The sequence below is a fragment of the Dioscorea cayenensis genome, unplaced genomic scaffold (genome assembly GCF_009730915.1).
Source record: "Dioscorea cayenensis subsp. rotundata cultivar TDr96_F1 unplaced genomic scaffold, TDr96_F1_v2_PseudoChromosome.rev07_lg8_w22 25.fasta BLBR01000302.1, whole genome shotgun sequence".
In the NCBI taxonomy this organism is placed as follows: Eukaryota; Viridiplantae; Streptophyta; class Magnoliopsida; order Dioscoreales; family Dioscoreaceae; genus Dioscorea; species Dioscorea cayenensis.
In genome coordinates, this window is record NW_024086693.1 from 5,389 (window position 1) to 14,092 (window position 8,704).

At 42.8% G+C, this 8,704-nt stretch overlaps 1 non-coding gene across 1 annotated transcript; it reads left to right on the forward strand.

Moving 5' to 3' along the window:
• The first annotated feature begins 6,728 nt into the window (after positions 1-6,728).
• On the forward strand, positions 6,729-6,835 carry LOC120254021. The gene has a single exon (XR_005534502.1). It is a non-coding gene; the product is annotated as a small nucleolar RNA R71 (small nucleolar RNA).
• The last annotated feature ends 1,869 nt before the right edge of the window (positions 6,836-8,704 follow it).

Consider the following 8,704-nt stretch of genomic DNA (forward strand, 5'->3'; position numbering starts at 1 on the left):
AATCATGTATTTTCGTTTCGTAATGTCCCATATTTTTCAATCAAAAATGGTAATCCTATATTTTATTTTCACAATGGCTCCTATTTTTGAATTAAAAATCTAATCTTTTGTTTCCTTTTGGCAATGTTTGCTATTTTTTTATCAAAACCCAAATCCTATGTTTTTCTTTTTGGAATGTCTACTATTTTGAATCAAAACACTAATTCTATGTTTTCTAATAGTAATGTCTCCTATTATTGAGTCAAAATCAGGATCCTATTTTTCTTTCCCGAATGGGTCCTATTTGTGAATCAAAACCATAGTCCTATATTTTCTTATAGTAATGTCTCATAATTTCAATCCAAACTCAATTCTTAAGTTTTTCTTTTCGGAATATCTACTATTTTTGGATCAAAATGCTAATCCTATGTTTTTCTTATAATAATGTCTCCTAATTTCATTCAAAACCCTAATTGTATGTTTTGTAATAGTAATGTCTCTAATTTTTCATTCAATGTTTTCTTTTAGGAATGTGTCTTATTATTTAGTTTTTAATCCTATGTTTTTTTTAGGAATGTGTCTTATTTTTTAGTTTTTAATCAAAACCCAAATCTTTTAATTTCTTTTAAGAATGTCTCGTTTGTTTGAATAAAAACCCTAATCCTATTTTTTGTTTTGGGAATCTATACCTATTTTTAATCAAAACCTTAATACTATGTTTTATTTTCTTAATGCCGCCTATTTTTGAATAAAAATCCTAATTATATGTTTTATTTTTTAATGCATCCTATTTTTGAATCAAACACCTAATCATATATTTTTTTTGGCAATGTCTATTATTTTTTAATCAAAACAATTATCATATGTTTTCTATTCTTAATGTCCCATATTTTTTTAATTAAAACCCTAATCCTAAGTTTTTTTTGGAATGTCTACAATTTCTTAATTCAAACCCTAACCCTATGTTTTCTTTTCGGAATGTCAATCAATTTTGAATGAAAACACTAATCTTATGTTTTCTTACAGTAATACTCCTTAAAGTTCTAAGTACAAGGGACTTATTTGTCTACAAAAGTGACAACAATTTCAAAGATGGTAGTAGCTTCACACATCCTCTAAGGTTGCCCTTTCCAAAGCGGCCGCTAAGGTGGCTTTAACACTTTCGAGGTGGTAGCTCTTTCTACCAGAGTGGTAGCTTTCACTCATCCTATGAGATAGCTCTTTCTCTCATTAGGGCCTAGCTAGCATCCGACTTATGAGAGTATCTTCATACTACATAGGTGGTAGCTCTTTCCACCCAACAAGCACAAATAAACAATAAAACTATTTTGTTCTTTCTTTTCATTTTCCATATTTTTCTTTTTAGAATTTCACACAAGAAACAACTATAACTAGTCCCTTTGACATCGAACATGAGTTTCCAATAGAGTTTAAAGAGTGAGTAGTGCACTGAGTGTAAATCGGGTAAAAATTCCTAGAAATTCAAGCAAGAACTAGAGCATTAAAAAATTCAATGTTAAAATTTCTCCTAAACTCAAGAATACAATCATTGCAACTACGGTGAACTGGCATTGGCTATGTGAGCATGTATATCAATCAAGAACAAGAAAAAGGATTTGTGCGTGATGAAACTCCCCCCACACACACACACACACACACACTTACGTTGTACATTATCTCCAATGTAGACATGCAAGCTCACTCAAAATATATAAATGAAGTGCAAATGTGGGAGAAGCAATCAAAACAATACTCCCCTGACTCCTAGTGTCGCGTTTGATGGAGCTAAGTCGTTGGGAGTAATGTTTCGACGAGTTGTGAAGCTCACACGGCCAAGTGCCAAAGCACTTTGGCCGTGCCAATGACTAAGTCTCAATTCCCATGAAGACAAGACCATCTGCACGCATACACGAGGGGCTTCAGTGAAGCTCAATAAAAATAAAATATCTCGAGTATATAAAAGATAGACAATGAATACAACTCTAGATGGAAAATGAAAATAAACTCAGAAGGAAAATCCTTTCGGAGTGAACAAGTCTAAAAATAAAATGCATAAAAAGAAAATAAGGTAAAGTCAAGTGTCGGTGTCGCCCTCGGGCTTCGGTGCTGCTGCTAGTGAAGACGCACATGGTGGGTCCACCGGTGCTGGGGTAGGAGATGGAGATCTTTGGAGGAGCCGAGGGGCACGAGGGAGTGCTTGGCCATGAAGACAAATGATGAGGTGACGTCTCGCTCTAAGATCTGCGATGTCACGTCGAAAGCGTGCCATGAACTCCGTGTCTTGAGTGGCTGCGTAGCCCCTAATCTCTACAATCTCAGCTCGAGCCTCAGCTACCTCTGTCCGTATCACTCCCAAAGCGCTCTCGAGCCACTCAAAGCGATCATGAGCGCGAGATGGTGAAAACATACACACGGGAGGTGGTTCCTCTGCTACTGGAGGTGCCTCGGTCTCCATCGGTCTTGGTCGAGGCTCGGGAGGCGGGCTGAGATGCCCCAGCTTTATCTCCCTCATCCTCGGCTATCTCTGGAGCTGGTAACACTAAAGCAAAAAACCCCTGTCCGAACCCGACGGACCATGCCCATCAATCTTATCGTCTCTAGGCTCAAGGGCACAGGTATAATCGTCTTCTCAGCCCCGTGAATCGAGTCCAAGAGACCCAGGGCAAATACTAATCTCGTGACCGAGAAGATCACTCCCAATCTAGCATAGTGCCCCTGATGTCTATTGTACTTGGCCATGATGTGCCCTAAGTGAATCGGTATGTGCTGCACCATCGAGTACAAGTGAAGTTCCCTCCGGCTTAGAATACGAGTAGCTATCACCACGGCCATTCAACGACCTACTCATGATGGCATGTAAATATCCCAGTATGCAGTCGGGGAAAGGCAGCGTGGCCTTGGACACCCCTCAGCTCGTCATCGACCACGGCGACATAGTACTACTGTAAGCCCTCCGCGTTGTCAAGGCACCGGGGTAATCACTTTCAGAATGGCAGGAGTACTCCTCGATGTCAGTGAATGCTTCCTCATACAAGCCAAGCATAACTGAAAACTGAGTGATGCTCAAGCTATGGTGGTGTCCAAGTGCTCTAAACTAAATAGTGTCCAAATTGTAAAAACTCGCGTAAGATCTATCAAACTCGAATGATGATAGCACCTCCAGTGCAAACTCTCAGATGGTTGGCTCTGTAATCGTCAATAAATGCCTCCAACCACCTGCTGAAACGAGATCCTCAACCTCATCAGCGAGCTCATCTCCCTACTGTAGATCTCTCAGTATACTCGTGTCCAGGAATTGAGTCTGTCCGAACCCTAGTCTCGACAAGCGCTCATAGTGAACTTGATGCTCTGGAATCGTGAAACTCATGCCCTCAGGCTCAGAGGATAACTCACGCGGCCTCTTATCAGCTTGCTTCTTTGACCGAGGTGCCATAATCTGCAAAACTTAAAACGAAATCAATCAAACAAGTTGATAAACTAATGCTGTAGAAATCCACACAGTCATTTGGAATTTCCGCACGCCCGTGTGGATCCACGGGGCGTGAAAACCGCATGGCCGCACTTCAAGAATCAAAAAATACACCGTGAAATCACTTCTACTTCGTTCTAAACATAAATCATCTTTCTAATTGAAGAAACACAGCATTATTAACCGATTAATCGATGAAAAACATGAATTGGCAAAGAAAATGATAAATAGGGCTTACTGACGAGATGGAATGAGAAATGAGGAACCGGCCGAAAAACCACACAAAAATCCTACCAAATTGGCGCTATGGAGTCGGAGACTGATGTGAGAATGTTTCCAAATGAATAGAGGAAGTGAAGAGGGTGAGAAACTAATCTTCTTTAAAAAGAACTCGCGCCCCTTGGCGTTCTGTGCATCCACATGGGCGTGTGGAAATTGCCCACGCCCGTGCGCCTCATTATAAGAGAGCCACAGGGGCGCACGCACACCCCAGTGCTCTCCGGGAAAAACACTACTTGACTCGATCTGCTCGCTCGCACGGGCGTGTGGAAAATACCCACGCCCGTGTGCCCAACCCACAGGGCCAGCCGGACGACCCCGTGGCTTCCCTGGACATCCGAGGAAAATGCCAAGTGTTCTACACACCCATGTGGAAATTTCGCACGGGCGTGGACATTCACATTCCCAACTCACAGGGGCAGCCACACGCCCTTGTGTTTTCTCGGGAAGGAGATAACTCCTCTGCAGCATTTCGCACGGGCGTGTGGAAATTACCCACGCCCGTGTGTAAATCACAAGGTCGCCAACATGGCCGAGTCCATACCCCTGTGTGCTCTCGGGATAATCTGCCCAATTCTGCAGGAATTCACAGGCCTGTGCGGAAATTACTCACGGGCGTGTGATAGTCGCATGGTCGTTCACAAGGGCAGCCGCACGCCCCTGTGCCTTCTTTGGATGAGCTCGCAATACAAATCCACTGGCGTCCGGAAATTCCACACGCCCGTGTGTCTTCACTGGATGCCTTAGAAAAACCTGCAGGCTCTGTAGAAAATTTCTGAACATGTTCACACACTCAGAGCCTGCCTAGTATACAAGTTTTACCAATGAAAAACATGGAATAAAGCTAAAACGACATAGCTTCACCAATTCCACATGAAAACACACGATTAATATTCAAAGTTTACAAGGAAATCTCAGCACAAGCATCTAAAAAATTAAGCCACCAATACTTAACAATTTATTCATGCAAAACACTACGTTATTCAACTAATAAAAAGAGTAACCACTTGGGTTGCCTCCCAAGAAGTGCTTGTTTAATGTCACTAAGCTTGACGTACCTTGTCTTACCTCACGGGGGTTCATGAATGAAAGTTGCCCTCTTACCCATGGCTTGAAAACATGATGTGCAAAATCTCTTGAGGGTAGAAGGTGAATTATTAAGCTTCGGACCACCTAACAATGATTCATCCAACTTCTTCGGTTCACGTACGTCTCCAACAGCCTTGGAGTGTTTCAGGTGGCGTCTCCTAGCCCTCTTCATTTTCCGAAGCACTTTCTTCAAGATCCCCGGGGTAGATGGTACTTCTTCTGTCGAACCAAGCATCATTACTTCTTCATAATCCTCCTCTTGGTCGAACAAACCTTCATACGGATCCAGATTAAACATCTCCTTCATGTATTCATCAACAATCTCATCGATGAGAGTCTAGAAAATATAAAAGTATCATCAAAATCAAGAGAATGCCACATGGCTTCGAGCAAAGGCGGTATGTGAGCTTGTCATCTCCAACTCTCAATGTGAGCTCTCCGCCGTCCATGTCAATCAATGCTTTGGAAGTCCGCAAGAACGGTCTTCCAAGTATCAAGATACATCCGCATCCTCATCGACATCTAGCACTACAAAGTCAACGGAAAAAAATGTACTTGTCCACCTTGACAAAGCACGTCTTCAATGATGCCTCTCGGATGTCGCACTATTCGGTCCGCTATTTGCAAAGTCATCCGAGTAGGCCTAGGCTCACCCAAGCCTAGCTTTTGAAAGAAAGTGTATGGCACGACGTTGATACTAGCCCCTGAATCCGCCAATGCCATTTCCTCACCTAAATTGCCAATATTGCACGGAATGATGAAGCTTCCCGAGTCTTTCTTCTTGTTCGGCATGTTCTTTTGCAATACCGCCGAGCATGAAGCATCTAAAATCACTGAAGCACTCTCCTCCGACTTATTTTTGTTGGTCAACAAGTCTTTCAAGAACTTTGCATACTTAGGCATTTGGGCCAATGCCTCAACAAAAGGAATATTAATGTGGAGCTGCTTGAACAAACTCAGGAACTTCTTCTATTGTTCATCCCCTTGGTCATTTTTCAATCTAGAGGGATAAGGGATTCTTGGCTTGAAAGGTGGGGATGCCACCTCTTTCTCTTTGCTCGTTCCCTCTTCTACCTCTATAACCTCGTGTGCGTGTTCTTTTGGCTTCTCACTCGGAAGCCTACCTTCAACCTCACGACCACTTCTCAATTTGCCCCACCTGATTCTAGGGTTGGTCTCTGTATTGCTTGGCAAGCTTCCATGTGGCCTTTCAGAGAGAGACTTCACAATTTGCCCCACCTGATTTTCAAGGTTGTGCAAAGAGGCGGTGTGGTTGTGAAGTGTAGCCTTGACTAATTCAAACCATGTATTTGTAGATTGCACAAATCTAACCAAGTGCTTCTCTAAGTCAGTCATTGGGGTTTCCAAACCTGAGACTCTGTTTTCAACCTTAGGGGCTTGTTGTTGTTGTTGTTGGAAACCCGGTGACACCATGGCCTTTTGTGTACCCTGATTACTCCATGAGAAATTGGGATGATTCTTCCAACCCAAATTGTATGTATAGCTACATGGGTTTCCTTGAGATCTCATGCCATTACCTACAAAATCAACATTCTCTACCGAAGAACCATCACCAATAGAAATCGGGCAATCGAAGGGAGCATGTCCTCCATCACACCCATTGCAATTAGTCACAGCCGCCACTCTATTTGAAGTTAGAAGATCTAACTTCTTACTCAAACTCTCCACTTGAGCCACCAATGAAGTTACCGCATCTATCTCATGGAGACCGGTCACTTTCTTCTTCTCCCTAGCACTCCATTGGTAGCTGTTTAACCTCATTTTTTCAATCAACTGACGGGCCTCATCGGGGGTCTTGCTACCTAAGGTACCTCCTACTGCCGCATCCAAGAGTTGACTTGTACTCGGGTTCAAACCATTATAAAATGTCTGAACAATCATCCACTCTGGGAATCCGTGTTGCGGGCACTTTCTCAGGAGCTCCTTGGACCTTTCCCATATCTCTAATAGAGACTCCAATTCCAACTGAACAAAGGTAGAGATCTCATTCCAAAGCTTTGCAGATTTTCCGGGAGGGAAATAACGAGCAAGAAAAGCTTCTACCATCTCCTCCCATGTGGTGATTGATGTTCTAGGTAATGAGTGTAACCACTGCTTCGCTCTCCCTTTTAGGGAAAATTGGAAGGCTCTCAACTTGATGGCATCATCCGTCACTCCGTTTATCTTCAGCATATCACACACCTTGAGAAAACTCTCTATATGACTGTTTGGATCCTCATCGGCCAAACCGTTGAACTGTGTGGATTGCTGCAACATGTGGATGAATGCCGGCTTCAACTCAAAGTTCTGAGCTATAATTGGGGGACACACGATACTCGATTGTGTCCCCAACACTTTCGAAAAGTGCAGCATAATCGGATAATGTTCGTTGTTGCTCGTTCTGTTCTGCCATGTTTTCGGATCCTTCCACTACCAAATCAGCTAAATTAGACTGTTCTTACACAGGCTCTTTCCCTTTTCTTCTAAGTGTACGTTCAAGCTCAGGATCTCCTTCAATCAATATTGAGGGATTCCCTCTGGTCATAACCAGGAGCTGCACCCAAAAAGAAAGAAAAAGAAATAAAAAAAATGATAGAATAAGAAGATAGGAAATAGAATGTATGGCGAAATAGCTAAGAAAACAAAGTGCAAAGTATCTCTAAATGCCTACTCCCGCAGCAGCGCCAAAAAAACTTGACAAGGTCCCCTTGCGTATATCCCGCAAGTGCAGGTTTGTCGAGTAATAATCCCGGATGAGCGAGTATCGAATCCACGAGGGAGTAGAGAATAAAAAAACACTTAATTAAAGCTTCTTAGCTATGTGAAAGATCAATAGTGATAAGTGTGACAATGATTCAATTCTCAAAGGGAAAATCAACAAGTAAGAGAGCACGATTAAAGGAGAAGGTAAGGCAATCAATAAAGATGGGGTACTCGGATAATGCTCCGCCTAGGACGATCGCTTCAAGTACAAGAACCCTCTATTATGCTTCCTAATCAATGCAATAGTGAGTCGTGGAAATCCTTCATTACATAGTCCCAAATTTAAGGTCAACTATGCCTAACTCCATACATGTCCCGGAGGAGAAATTGAACAATCTCAATACCTCGCACTCGCATAGAGTTGTAATGAGCTCTAAGGATTCAAAGTGATAAATCCCTTCCTAATTATAGACCTAACCCTTTGGTCCAGGTGGAAGCTCCCTAACCATGATTAAGCCCTAGATACTAAGATCACCTCAACGCTTCACTCCGTTGCACTCGCAACTAAGCCCCAGCGGAGGGTCATCCCTTAGACCATTCACTCTATTATGGCCACAAAGAACTCGAGGAACGGAGGTAGAATCTATCACATCGGAGGGGAAAGGGGACGCTCCTGTACCTCTCGACTCACCGTCTCAACCCTCTCCAACCTAGCTTTGTCTGACACTCATGGTGTGTCACTCACTCACAAGGTTACCAACAAGAACTCTCAACCCTAGTGTCACTCTAGGGGAAATGTTCATACAATCAAGCATTTAAGGTTGGAACTCACAATAAACATCAATTAATTGAAAGCATAATAAAGAGATTCAATGAAACAACTACATCCTAGGGTTCACAAATACCCAAGTACCCACTAAGGGTTTAGCTCTCCATGGAGCTAAGTACAATCAAAGAAATAGAATGTTAAAGTAATGAATCCATAGAAAACCCCCTCGATTGTCGTGTCGATGGTCTTGTGGAGAGTCTTGTACTCGTCGTCCAAGGAATCCCTCGTCCGGTATAGGATACGCCTCGATGGAAACTCCCCTACCAACCTTCTTCCTAAGGAATGATGATGTCAGAGCCGTAGAACCTCTCCAAAACCCTAACCAATACCCCTCAAAACCCTAGCTGACGCCCTCT